This window comes from Sapajus apella, unplaced genomic scaffold, assembly GCF_009761245.1.
Source record: "Sapajus apella isolate SASKATOON/1434 unplaced genomic scaffold, GSC_monkey_1.0 scaffold73, whole genome shotgun sequence".
In the NCBI taxonomy this organism is placed as follows: Eukaryota; Metazoa; Chordata; class Mammalia; order Primates; family Cebidae; genus Sapajus; species Sapajus apella.
Window position 1 is genome coordinate 9,009,932 of NW_022437013.1, and position 13,871 is coordinate 9,023,802.

The 13,871-nt window shown below is 36.9% G+C and overlaps 2 pseudogenes across 2 annotated transcripts; one reads left to right on the forward strand and one right to left on the reverse strand.

Annotated features, from left to right (window-relative positions):
* The first annotated feature begins 1,808 nt into the window (after positions 1–1,808).
* On the forward strand, positions 1,809–3,910 carry LOC116531901 (annotated as a pseudogene). The gene has a single exon (XR_004260635.1). The product of XR_004260635.1 is annotated as an uncharacterized LOC116531901 (transcript).
* A 2,393-nt stretch (positions 3,911–6,303) lies between these two features.
* On the reverse strand, positions 6,304–8,061 carry LOC116531902 (annotated as a pseudogene). Its single transcript, XR_004260636.1, has 3 exons — positions 8,024–8,061; positions 7,709–7,892; positions 6,304–7,549 (listed from the first exon to the last, which is right to left on the reverse strand). The product of XR_004260636.1 is annotated as a protein DBF4 homolog A-like (transcript).
* Positions 8,062–13,871: the final 5,810 nt, after the last annotated feature.

The window sequence follows — 13,871 nt, forward strand, 5'->3', positions numbered from 1 at the left end:
CAAGTCTTTGCTATTGTAAATAGTGCTGTAATAAACATATGTGTGCATGTGTCTTTATAGTAGAATGATTTATAATCCTTTGCATATATACCCAGTAGTGGGATTGCTGGGCCAAACGATATTTTTGGTTCTAGATCCTTGAGGAATCACCAAACTGTCTTCCACAATAGTTGAACTAATTTATACTCCCACCAACAGTGTAAAAGCATTCATAGTTCTCCACAGACTTGTCAGCATCTGTTGTTTCCTGACTTTTTAATAATTGCCATTCTGACTGGCATGAGGTAGTATATCATTGTGGTTTTATTTGCATTTCTCTAATGACCAGTGATGATGAGTTTTTTTTCATATGTTTGTTGGCCACATAAATGTCTTCTTTTGAGAAGTGTCTGCTCATATCCTTTGCCCGCTTTTAAATGGGGTTGTTTTTTTTTCTTGTAAATATGTTTAAATTCTTTGTAGATTCTGGATATTAGGCCTTTGTCAGATGGGTAGCTTGCAAAAATTTTCTCCCATTTTGTAGGTTGCCTGTTCACCCTGATGATAATTTCTTTTGCTGTGCAGAAGCTCTTTAATTTTATTAGACCCCATTTGTCAATTTTGGCCTTCGTTGCAATTGTTTTTTTGTGTTTTAGTCATGAAGTCTTTGTCCATACCCATGTCCTGAATGGTATTGCCTAGATTTTCTCTAGGGTTGTTATGATTCTGGGTTTTACATTTAAGTCGTCAATCCATCTTGAGTTAATTTGTGCATAAGGTGTAAGGAACAGGTCCAGTTTCTCTTTTCTTCGTATGACTAGCTAGTTTTCCCAGCACCATTTATTAAATAGGGAATCTTTTCCTCATTGCTTGTTTTTGTCTGGTTTGTTGAATATCAGATGGTTGTAAATGTGTGGTGTTATTTCTGAGGTCTCTGTTCTGTTCCATTGGTCTATATATATGTTTTGGTACCAATTCCATGCTGTTTTGGTTACTGTAACCTTGTAGTATAGTTTGACGTCAGGTAGCATTGTGCCTTCAGCTTTGTTCTTTTTTGCTTAGAATTGTCTCAGCTTTACAGGCTCCTTTTCCGTTACATGAAATTTAACGTAGTTTTTTTCTAATTCTGTGAAGAAAGTCACTAATAGCTTGATGGGAATAACACTGAATCTGTAAATTACTTTGGGCATTATAGCCATTTTCATGATATTGAGTCTTCCTATCCACAAGCATAGAATGTTTTTCCATTTGTTTGTGTCCTCTCTTATCTCCTTGAGCAGTGGTTTGTAGTTCTTGAAGAGGTCCTTCACATCCTTCGTAAGTTGTAGTCCTAGGTATTTAATTCTCTTTGAATTCTCTTTGTAGCAATTGTGAATAGGAGTCCACTCATGATTTGGCTCTCTGCTTGTTTATTGTTGGTGTATAGGACTGTTTGCGATTTTTGCACATTGACTTTGTATCCTGAGACTTTGCTGAAGTTGTTTATTAGCTTAAGGAATTTTTGGGCTGAGACTAAAGGATGCCTTCTCTCGCCACTCCTATACAAAACAGTATTGTAAGTTCTGGCCAGGGTAATCACGCAAAAGAAAGAAATAAAGGGTATTCAAATAGTAAGAGAGGAATTCAAATTGTCTCTGTTTGCAGACGACATGATTCTATGTTTTGTTAATTGTTTTCTATTTGTCTCATCTTCTCTTTGTTCCTCTTTTCCTCTTGTTCTGCCTTCTTTTGAATTAATTGGGTATGATTCATGATTCCATTTTAAATGTCTTTAACTTATGACAGTGTATCTTCAAGTTATATTACACAATTTCATGCCTTGATTTTTATTAACTACTGAATAATGCTACCAGGATGCTAAAAATGATGATGTTAACCCATTCCAGTACAGTATTGTTTTAAAATGAAAAAGTATTTAAAACCAAGAACTCTGCCTTTATGATGCTAAGCTGATACTATTTTTTGTCTTATCTCTCTTTTAAGCCCATCATCCTCTTTTTGCTTTGTTGCTATCACCTTCCATTCTCTTCTCATTGCCTCCCAGGCAAGTAGCTGGTCAGTCATTGTTCAGTGTCCAGCTTCCAAAGCCTAGACAACCTTGCTGTAGCCTAAAACTAATTGTCTTTGCTCCAAATAACTCTCTTTCCTTGAGCTGTTGTGAGCTTTGAGGCAGGTGGCTCAAGCTAGAGATAAAACAGAACCTTCTGGGCAGTCCCCTGTTAATTATTTTCAGCCCAGGCTTTTGCTAGATGGAATGGAAAAGTAACTTCATTTGACACAAAGCTTTTAAATCAGGTAAATTGTCAGGGGAGAGAGTTAGCATGTATGGATGTAAGGATGAGGGAAATGAAGCAAGAGGAAGCTCTTGCCATGATGAGACATGCAGCTGCCTACCTAACGAGGACTTCAAGCCCCACCACACAGCATGCTTTCTTTCTCTCCTGGCTTGGGGTAAGAAGTGGCTGTGGAGCTTGGCAACGCTAATCTCAATGTCATAACATATAGTTTAGGCTGACGATAAAGAAGAAAGATTTTAAGTTTGTAGTAAAAGTGGTCTCTGCTGGGGAAGGGATTTTTTTTTTCTTTAATAACAAGGAGATTTCTTAGTTCATATATCAAGAAGCCTTGAAGTTGGGTGTTTACAGAATTGGTAAATACAGCAACTCATATAGAATTTTGATGATTCCATGAGCTGCTCATCAAAATTATTTCCTCTTTCTGCTCTGCCATCTTCAGGATATTATTGGTTGCTCCCCTCATAGTAGTAAGATGTCTGTGGCGTTTCCGAACATCCAAAAAAAGAAAGAATTTTAGGAGGTGGAGTAGGGTCAAACATAAAATATATATACATATGTGCATTGTTTAGAACATTAAACTATTTCACTCAGAGTACTTCCCTCCCAAAGAGGGATGTTTGAAAGAACTCTGAAGGAGAGAAGGAATTAATTGGGTTGCTAATTTCCTCTCCACTGCTGGACATGACATGGAGAGGCTGTGGGACAGGATCTGTAGGCAGCTTCTAAGAGAGAACTTCACATAGGAAGGGATCTGAGAACACATTGCCAGGGGCTTGAGAAGGTTACTGAGTGAGTTATTGGGAGTCTTAATAAAATAAGTTAGATGTTAGGTCCATTCATTAATTAGTTCCAGTTTCTCGTTGAAATGACTAAAAGCTAGAAGGCTTCCCCCCACATTGTTGTGCCCCTTCATTCATTTTTTTTTTTTTTTTTGGCTCTGTTAACATCTACGCTAATGTATAGAACTGCCTGGGGGGCAAGGTTAGCAATCTCTTCACTACCCTGATTCTAGATTCCTGGCTCTACCCTGTCTGTCCCTTTTCTCTTAGCAGATCTTTCTCTTCCCTGAACGTTTTCTTCTTTCCCTGGACAGGCAGCCTCCTGTGTGTATATTCAGAGGCGGTGATGACTTGCTGTCCAGGCAGCTCCATCCTGCTGACAGAATGCTCAGGGTCAGTGAACCACTGCTTCTCTTTTGAAAGTACAGCTAGCTGCCACTTTCACATGGTCTCCAGAGTGTCTCCACCTACACCCTGTGCTCCCCTGCCACACTGATGGCTCAAGACAAGGCTGGCAAACCCTCCCAGAAACATCTCTGGCCCAGAGAGCCACTCTCATGAGGCATTGCCAAGCCAAGCGCTCACGTTGAATCAGTGAACCAGCCACAGAGCAAAAGAGCGTTTGTTTTCAGTCCCCTCTGTCTGGGTCAGAACCAGAGATCAGGTTGAATGCCCCCTGCTTGCTCGGTAAGGATGCTCCACCTGAGTCAGTGCTCTCAACTGGCAGTGCAATACTTGTAGAAGTAGGAGAAAACAGTCCCCATTGGGAAGAAGCAAGGGTAAGAACCCAAGTGCCTCACCTTGAAATGAGGCCCTGTTCCCTGGAGTCAGGGTGGACTGCAAAGCTTTGGCTGAGACTTGGGATTTGAAATACCATAAACGCTGCTGAACAGAGCGTCTGTTCAGCAAACTAACCAGCATTCCCCACGGCCTAGAGCAGACAATAGTATAAAAGTCTGGAAAAAAACAAAAACAGTACATCAGTGTTTTCAGAACCTTGGACGACTCCTGTCCCTTTACCTTAGTCATCAAAGCAGAAGCCTGGTTTTGCTCTAGCAAGATTGAAAATGTACACTACCGAACACGCAGTACACTGTTGAGCCCCAGTGGTGGAAGGGAGGAGGGCCTTTCTTCCTATGCTAATTGCATAGAGGCTACAGGGGTTAGCCTGGACTAAAGGCATCCTTGTCTTTTGAGCTATTCACCTCAGGAGAAAAGAATCTAAGGGAAGATCACTGTAGTTTAGATCTGTTGACCTGTGACCCCCTGGAAATGTCTAATTTCATAGGTCATCAGATGCCTGTTTGATAATATATGAACAATAAAAACAACTTTCACTTATTCCTATTGTAAAAAAATAAAAAAGAATCTTTCCACAGTACACTTTTATTTCTCCATCCCCAAACTTTGTGCTATTGTTGTCATACATTTTACTTATACATACGTTTTAAAATCCACAGTATCTTCATATCATTTAAATAGTTAATTCTGAAGACACTTAAATAATAGGAAAATATCTGTTTGATTTATTTATGTGGTTACCATCTCCAGTACACTTATATTACTTTGTATAGCCAAATTTTATCTGAAATCATATTCCACTTCCCTGAAGGACTTCCTGTGGCATATCTTGTAGTAGAATTGTGCTGGTGACAACGACTTTCAGCTTTGCATGTCTGAAAACCTATGTATTTCTCATTTCATTTTGAAAGTTATTTTCACTGAATTAGATATTCAGGTTAATTTTTTCTTAATTAATTTAAAGATGTAGTTACACTGTCATCTAACTTGCATTGTTTCCAATGAGAAATTGAAGATCATCACTTCCTTGGTACTCTGCACACAATGTGCTTTTTCTCTTGCTTTTTAAATTTACTCCGTCACTAGTTTTGAGCAATTTGATTATGACATAACTTGCTAAATTATCCCTCAATCCATTAGCAGTCCTTTTCCTCCTTTTTTTTTTTTGTCTCTTTGTTCATTTTGGATAAATAGTTCTATTGCTCTGTTATCAAGCTCACTAATCATTTCATCTTTACTGTGTAATCTGCTATTAATCCCATCCAATGTATTTTCAATCCCATAAACTGTAGTTTTCATATATTGAAGTTGGATTTGGACCTTTTTATATAATTCATGAGTCTCCTTGACAGATCCAATTGTTTCTCTAGTTTTTGGCACATCTCAATCCATGTTCCAGCACTTAGAATACTTGAAACTTATAATTTATAAAGAAAAGGAATTTATTTCCTGCAGTTCTAGGGGCTGAGAAGTGCAACATTGAGGGGCTGCATCTGGCAAAAGTTTTCTTGCTGGTAGGGACTCTTCACAGTCCCAAGGTGGTACAGAGCATCACATACTAAGCATGCTAACAGGGTAGCTAGGTCTTTCTGTTCTGAAATTGATCTTTTTAGGTGCTCAGTATTTGAATTGCTATACATATTCTTGTGGCTTGTTCTGAAATGTGGTTACAGTTTTTGAAAAGAGTTTGATCCTCTCAGGTCCTTTTTTAAAACTCTTCTTTAAAATTGGAATAAAAGCAGCCTTTAGTCTAGAACTAACTTGCCCTACACAGGTAAAACTTTCTGAGTATTCTTACTTGATGCCTGTAAATTGTGAAGTTTCTCACTCTAATTCATGGGAACAGAAAACGTTCCTTGTCCTGTTTGAGCTGTGGGAACATATCTTTTCCTTCCTTCCTTCCTTCCTTCCTTCTTTCCTTCCTTCCTTCCTTCCTTGCTTCCTTCCTTCCTCCCTCCCTCCCTTCCTTCCTTCCTCCCTCCCTCCCTTCCTGCCCTCCCTCTCTCCCTCCCTTCCTTCCTTCCCTCCTTCCTCCCCTCCCTCCCTCCCTCCCTTCCTGCCCTCCCTGTCTCCCTCCTTTCCCTCCTTCCTTCCCTCCTTCCTTCCTTCCCTCTCTCCCTCCCTCCCTTCCTTCCTTCTATTTTTGTCTCACTCTTTTCCAGGCTGGAGTGCAGTCACAAGATCATGGGTCACTGTAGCCTCAACTTCCCAGGCTCAAGCGATCCTCTCACCTCAGCCTCCAGAATAGCTGGAACTATAGGCACACACCACCAAAGCTGGCTAATCGTTTTGTATTTTTTTTTTTTTTTTTTTTTGGTAGAAGGAGAGTTTCACCCAGGCTGGTCTCAAGTAATCTGCCCACCTCAGCCTCCCAAAGTGCCGGGATTATAGGCATGAGCCACTATGCCTGGCCCCCTGCAATCATTTCATTCTTTTTTTTTTTCTGTAGAAAACTGTAAATATTACATTTATTTTTAATATTTACATTTGGTTCTGTAAACAAAGTTGGTAAAAAAATTCCCAAGAATTTCCATACATACTTATAAAAATTTCAAGAATATGATCCTTATGACTTCTGAAAAGTATGCATTTTTTAAAGTCTAAAAGCCAGTAAATGTAGAAGTTGAAGGGGAAGAGAAAAACATTGTCAACAGATTATTTGAATTTTCCTTTTCCCAAATATCTAAAACATTGCATATACCACTGTTTTCAGTGTAGCTTGTGAAACTCAATTCTGATTTCTCTTCATTAGTCTGAAACAAGCCTAGTAAAGACTGTACCAGTGAACTACAAATTCTGTTTTCTTCTTGTGTAATAAATTCAGTTGTTTTATCAAATTCAAATTTGGTTTCAGATATTATTTTCTATTTCATCAAAGTAATATTTTCACTTTTCAATGTATTTTACCAGAAGGTAAACTATTCATATTCTCAATAACACATTCATTGGGCTCCTCAGAAGTGTGTGATGGAGCCTTTGCCTGAACAGTTAGGTGCTCTTGTGAACTGTTTATTGTTATCAGACCAGAATCATGAGCAAATATTGAATGAAGGTCCTTTTCCTTGAGATCCTTTACTGGAAAACGCACAGTATCTGACTTTTGTTTTGGTTGAGATGCACTATTATCTGTATTGAAATCAGAAACATTTACAGATGCCTGTATGTTACAACAATGGTGATCTACCTTTAGTAATTCTAAGTCATTTTCATTTAATGTGTGTTCAGAAATGTCAAGAATGCATTCCTGTTTGATTTTATGTAGAGGTAGGTGTATAAAATTCTGTCTTATGTCATTTTCAGCTGTATTTAACATGGAACATTTATTAATTGTTTTCTTATTAAGTCCTCTCAATTTATTTGAAGGGTGGGTTTGGGCTCTGAAATAAACACAAGCTTTTTTTCAATTTCCTGGGTGTCTTTATACAAGAAATTCTGCTCCATTGCCTGTATATCATCTTTCCAGCAATCTTTCTGAGAAATATATTGCAATTCCACTTTTTCTTTCTGTTCTGTCTTTGTCAGGGCATTTGCAGAAACAGGAGAAAGAGATTCAACATTGTATTTTATTCTTTTCTTTTTAGGTGTGTCCTTTTCATATTCCACAAAGTCAAAAACTAACTTAGATACAATATCATCAACAACTTGATACTGGTTACTCTGTTCAAGGTTTCTGTGTTGCTCACTTAGAAGGTGCTCAAATCCCAACACCTGCTTTCACTAATTTTCCTTCTTTGTGGCAACCAATGAACATATTTTCCATTTTTTAGCCTCGAAATTTTCTGAGCACCAAATTAAACATCTATTCCAGATTGTTTTGTTGCTATACCAGCAAAGTAAAACTTCAGGACCAACAGTTTCTATATCTTCATATTTCTGCCAGCAACATTCACAATATCCTTTTCTCTTCTCTTTCAACTCGAGTTGAATTGAGGTTCCACCATATTTATCACCATCCATCTGGATTCTTAGTTTAACCTGAGTTTGCTTTTGCATACTAGATGGCTTTTCTACATCAAATGGACTGCAGGGCTTCTGTATAGAATAATTTATAAAAGGCATATTGGTCAGCTGAAGATAAAATAGCCTACAAAGTTGGCTCATATCTTCTACCTTTGCAAAAGGCTTTTTGAGTCTTCTTGTTCTTGGGTTTTTTTTTTTTTTTTTTTTTTTTTTTTGTGCACCAGTACCAACTCTTTCCTCCACATCCCTTACTTACTGAAGTACTCGATTTATTGAATAAATACAACTTTTGTTTTCTTTTGTTCAATGTAGCATCCAATGTAATCAACATGAAGCATTTTTTACTCCCTATGATAAGGCATTTGTTAATACACTATTCGAAGGAATAAAATCATGGTCCTTGATAGCCCTTTCAACTAATAATTTTCCTCTGCTTAAACACACCTGTAAAAAGACTGTGTCTGGTGACTTAAGTGAACTTCCAGCATGGCTGGGATGAGGTGATGTGGTTTCTGCAGATATGCAGATTCTGGACTTTCTACAGGAGAAATTCGACCCAAGGTTTGTGCAAATTTAGCTTCCTTTTTATTTGAAATAAAATAACTGATATCTTTGCTGAGAAATTCTTCAACTCTCTCTCCCAGATCCTTAATGTCCTTTTGCAGTTTTTCAGATATGGTGACAGAAGGTAAGTCAAGGTAAAATACTTTTCCCCGAAGTGCTTTATATTTTGATTTTTTCTGATCTGTTATGAGTTTTCAGAGATTTCAAAGATGGTCTGCTTTTATCATTTTTTATTTGTATTCCACCTGCCTGGAAAGATCCTTTACTGTGGATCCTCATGGCTTCGGAGTTCATGGCAGCTGCCCGGCAGCTACGTGCTAGGTCCGGAGAAAGTGTGGCACCAGGTGGCTGAGAAAGCACGGAAGGAGGACGGTGCAAAGCACAAACCCCCTCCAATCATTTCATGTGAGTCTGTCATCTGCCAAGGGGAACATACTCACACACACTTGCTGATCATTACTCAGCTGAAGACTACAGTAAGACTATGGCAGATATATGGAGCTGACTCTTTGCAGTTAGCTCTTCTTCAAAACTCTGCTCTCCCAACTCTAGCCTTTCACTTCTGATTCTGTATTCTTAACTCGGGGAGATTACTAAGATCTACTTGGGTACGTGCCTGCCATACAGGCCTGAAAACTTTCCAAACAGTAAGCTGGAGTAATCTTAGTGCTCACATAATTTATTTCCTGTATCTTAAGGATTGATGTCTTTTTTCATCCAATAGCCAATGTCTTAAAAAGCATTTATTCATATTTTTTTCTGGTTCTATAGGTGTTTCGGGAGGTACCAGTTTTCCAAATCTTGCAAAAATATAGTATAATATTACAATTATAATATTGACTTTTGACACCACCAAAATAGAAAACAATTCCATCAGTACAAAGATCCCTCATGATGTCCCTTTTATAAACATGCCCAACTCACTCTCCCACCCCATTCCTGACTCCTTGACCATAGACAATCACTAAATTGTTCTCGATTTTTTTGTAATTTTGTCATTTCAAGAATGTTACATAAAGGAATTATACAGTTTATAATATTTTAGGATTGGCTTTTTTTCAGTCAGTACAATTCCCTGGAGATTTCATCCAACATTTTGTGTATATCAATAGTTATTTCTTTTTTATTGAAGAATAATACTTCATGGTGGGGTATGCTACATTTGTTAATTATTTGCCCATTGATGGATATATGGGTTATTTTCAATTTTTGGTATGTTATATATTTGGTATGTTAATCCGTTAAATAAAGACGCTGTAAACCATATACAGATGATTTTGGTAATATGTTTTCTCTGGGACAAATTCCCAAGAGTATAATTGATGGGTTATGATAGTTGAATATTTAGTGTTATAAAAACTGCCAAACTTTTCCATAGTGGCTATACCATTTTACATTCCTGGTAGCAATGTATCAAGTTTCTCTGCTGTATACTCAACAGCATTTGGTATTATCATTTAAAAAATTAGCCATTCTGATATACAGATAATGATATCACATTGTGGTTTTAATTTGCATGTCTCCAGTGATCAGTCTTTTCATGTGTTTATTTGCCATAACAAATCCTACTTAGTGAAATACTTGCTTATTTTCTAATTGGATTGCTTATTTGTTACTATTAAGTTTTGAGAGTCCTTCATGTATTCTGAGTATTAGTCCATTATCCTATGGGTGTGTGCAAATATATTCTTGTGCAAATATATTCATATAGTGTATAGTTTATTCTTTCGTCCTCTTAACATGTCTTTGTCAGAACCAAAGTGTTTAATTTTGACAAGTTTGAGTTTTTTAATTTTGTTTTTATGGATAGTGGCATTTGTTTCAAGTCTAACAACTGCTTACCCTAAATATTGAAGATTTTCTTGACAAGTTGTGTAGATTTACATGTCACATTCAAGTTCATGACCCATTTGGAGTTAATTTTTATATAAGTGAAGTTTAGGGTGGATTTTGCTTCTTTGCCTATGGATGTCCAATAGCTCCAGGACCCTTTGTTGAAAAAGATTCTTCTTCTCCACTTAAATTGCTTTTGCTTGCCAAAACTTTATTAAGCATATTGTTTGGGTCTATTTTGGGGTTCTCCATTCTGTCCCATTGATCTTTGTGTCTATCTCATTGCAAATATCCTATTTTTATTGTTTTGATTACTGTGTCGTATATTAAGTACTAATGTCAGTAGAGTGATTCAACTATTTTAGTTCCCTCGATTTTCTGTACAAATTTGAAAATAAGCTCATCTATTCCTGCAAAAACATGCTGGGATTGCGAAATCAGTTAAACCTACAGATCCATTTGGGGATAACAGATATCTTTATTGAGACTTTCAATCCATGAACACAGTTTCCAATACTTTCCAAGCATTCAGGTCTTCTTTTATTTCTTTAAGCAGCATTTTGTAATCCTCAGCATACAGAATCTACACATGTTCTGTTAAATATATACCTATATATTTCATTTACTTTGAAGGGATTGCAAATGATATTGGCTTTTTAAATTTTTGGTCTCTGCATGTTTGTTGTTAGCATGTAGAAATATGATTACTTTTTTTTAATGTTGATCTTTCATCTTGAAACATTGCCAAACTCACTGATTAGTTCTAGGGGTTTTAGTAGACTCATTGGAAATTACTACTTAGATAATTATGTCATTTGCAAACAAGGACAGTTTTATTTCTTCCTTTACAGTACATATGTCTTTTGTATCTTTTCTTGCCTCATTGCAGTGGCTAGAATTTCCAGTACTATATTGAATAAGAATGGTGAGAGCAGAAATCCTTGCCTTGTTCCTAATCTTAGAGCAAAAGCATTGTCTTTCACCACAAGATATGATGTTAGTTATAAGTTTAATAGATCTCTTTATCAAGTTAGAGTTATTTCCTTGTATTCCAATTAGCTAAATGTTTTTATTATGATTGGATGATGGGTTTTTTCAAATGCATTCTGCGTCAATTGGTATGACCATATGATTTTTCTTTTGTTTATTGATATAGTAAATTATACGAATTAATTTTCAAATGTTGAATGAGCCCTTTTTTTATAATTTGATTTATAATTTGAATAAAATCTACTTGATCATTTTTTTAATTGTACTTTGGACTCTGGGGTACATGTGCACATCCTGCATCCTGCAGGATTGTTCCATAGGTACATATATGTCATGGTGGTTTGCTGTCTCCATCCCCACCCCGTCCGTCACCTACATCAGTCATTTCTTCTGGTGTTCTCTCTCCCCATCCTCCCCGCCCCGTGCTATCCTTTCCCCCCCCACTTCCTTCCATGCCCACACCTAGCCCAGTGTGTGATGCTCCCCTCCCTGTGTCCAAGTGTTCTCATTGTTCATCACCTGCCTATGAGTGAAAACATGTGGTGTTTGGTTTTCTGTTCTTGTGTCAGTTTGCTGAGAATGATGGTTTCTAGATTCATCCATGTCTCTACAAAGGACAAGAACTCATTGATTTTTATGGCTGCATAGTATTCCATGGCGTATATGTGCCACATTTTCTTTGTCCAGTCTATCATTGATGGGCATTTGGGTTGGTTCCAGGTCTTTGCTACTGTAAACAGTGCTGCAGCGAACATATGTGTGCATGTGTCTTTATAATAGAATGATTTATAATCCTTTGGGTATATACCCAGTAATGGGATTGCTGGGTCAAATGGAATTTCTGTTTCTAGATCCTTGAAGAATCACCACACTGTCTTCCATAATGGTTGAACTAATTTACACAACCACCAACAGTGTTAAAGTGTTCCTTTTTCTCCACATCCTCTCCAGCATCTATTGTCTCCAGATGTTTTAATGATCCGCCATTCTAACTGGCAGGAGATCATATCTAAATGTGTTTTTGATTTGCATTTCTCTAATGACCAATGATGATGAACATTTTTTCATATGTTTGTTGGCCACATAAATGTCTTCTTTTGAGAAGTGTCTGTTCATATCCTTTGCCCACTTTTGAATGGGTTTGTTTGTTTTTTTCTTGTAAATCTGCTTTAGTTCTTAGTAGGTTCTGGATATTAGCCCATTGTCAGATGGGTAGATTGCAAAAAATTTTTCCCATTCTGTTGGTTGTTGGTTTACTCTAATGATTGTTTCTTTTGCTGTACAGAATCTCTTAAGTTTAATTAGATCCCATTTGTCTATTTTGGCTTTTGTTGCCATTGTTTTTGGTTTTTTAGTCATAAAGTCCTTGCCTGTGCCTATGTCCTGAATGGTGTTGCCTAGGTTTTCTTCTAGGGTTTTTATGAAGCTTTTTACACCTTGTTGGATTCCTTTTTCTAATATTGTGTTGAGAATTTTTGCACCTAAGTTCATGAGCAATACTGGTTTGTGTTTTCTGTCTCCACTGTGTTTGGCTTTTATAGTAGAGTAATAGTAGTTATATCAAACCGACTAGAACATATTTTCCTCTTTTTCTTTTTTGGGAAAATATTGTGTAATATTGGTTTTATTTCTTCATTACATGTTTGATTAAATTATCCAGCTTGGCTTGGATATTTCTGTTTCTTGTATCATTTAAATTCATGTTCTTGAAATGTAAAATACTTTCTATTTTACTTATTTTTTTTAACTTGTAAGTTTAGGGATACATGTGTAGGTTTGTTATATAGGTAAACCTGTGTCATAGGGGTTTGTTGTACAGATTATTTCATCACCGAGATATTAAGCCTAATATCTAACAGTTAGTTTTCTTGATTTTCTCCCTCCCTCCACCTCCACCTTCTGGTAGATTCCAGTGTGTTGTTTCCCTCTATGTGTCCATGGGATTTCATCATTTAGCTCCCACTTAGAGGTGACAACATGTGGTATTTGATTTTCTGTTCCTGCATTAATTTACTAAGGATAATAACCTCCATTATCCTTAGTTATTGTCCTCCAGCTCCATCTATGTTCCTGTAAAGGATATGATCTCAATCTTTTTGATGTCTACGTAGTGTTTCATGGTGCATATGTACCACATTTTCTTTACCCAGTCTACCATTAATGGGCATTTAGATTGATACTGTGTCCTTGCTAGTATTAATAGTGCTGCAGTGAACATACACGTACATATCTCTTTATGACAGAATGATTTATATTCCTTTGGTTACATACCCAAGAATGAGATCACTGGATTGAATGGCAATTCTGCTTTTAGCTCCTCGAGGAATCATTATACTGCTTTCCACAATGATTGAACTAATTTACACTCCCAACAGCAGTGTATAATTTCTTTTTCTCCACACTGTGCCAGCATCTGTTATTTTTTGACTTTTTAATAATAGCCATTCTGGCTGGTGTGAGATGGTATCTCATGGTTTTGATTTGCATTTCTTTAGTGACCAGTGATGTTGAGCTTTTCTTCATATGCTTGTTGGCTGCATGTGTCTCCATTTGAAAGTCTTTGGGTCTTTTACCCCCTTTTTAATGGGGTTGTTTGGTTTATGCTTGTAAATTTGTTTAGGATTTTTGCTGGTCTCATTTTATTTACCAACTAAATATTTCATAAATA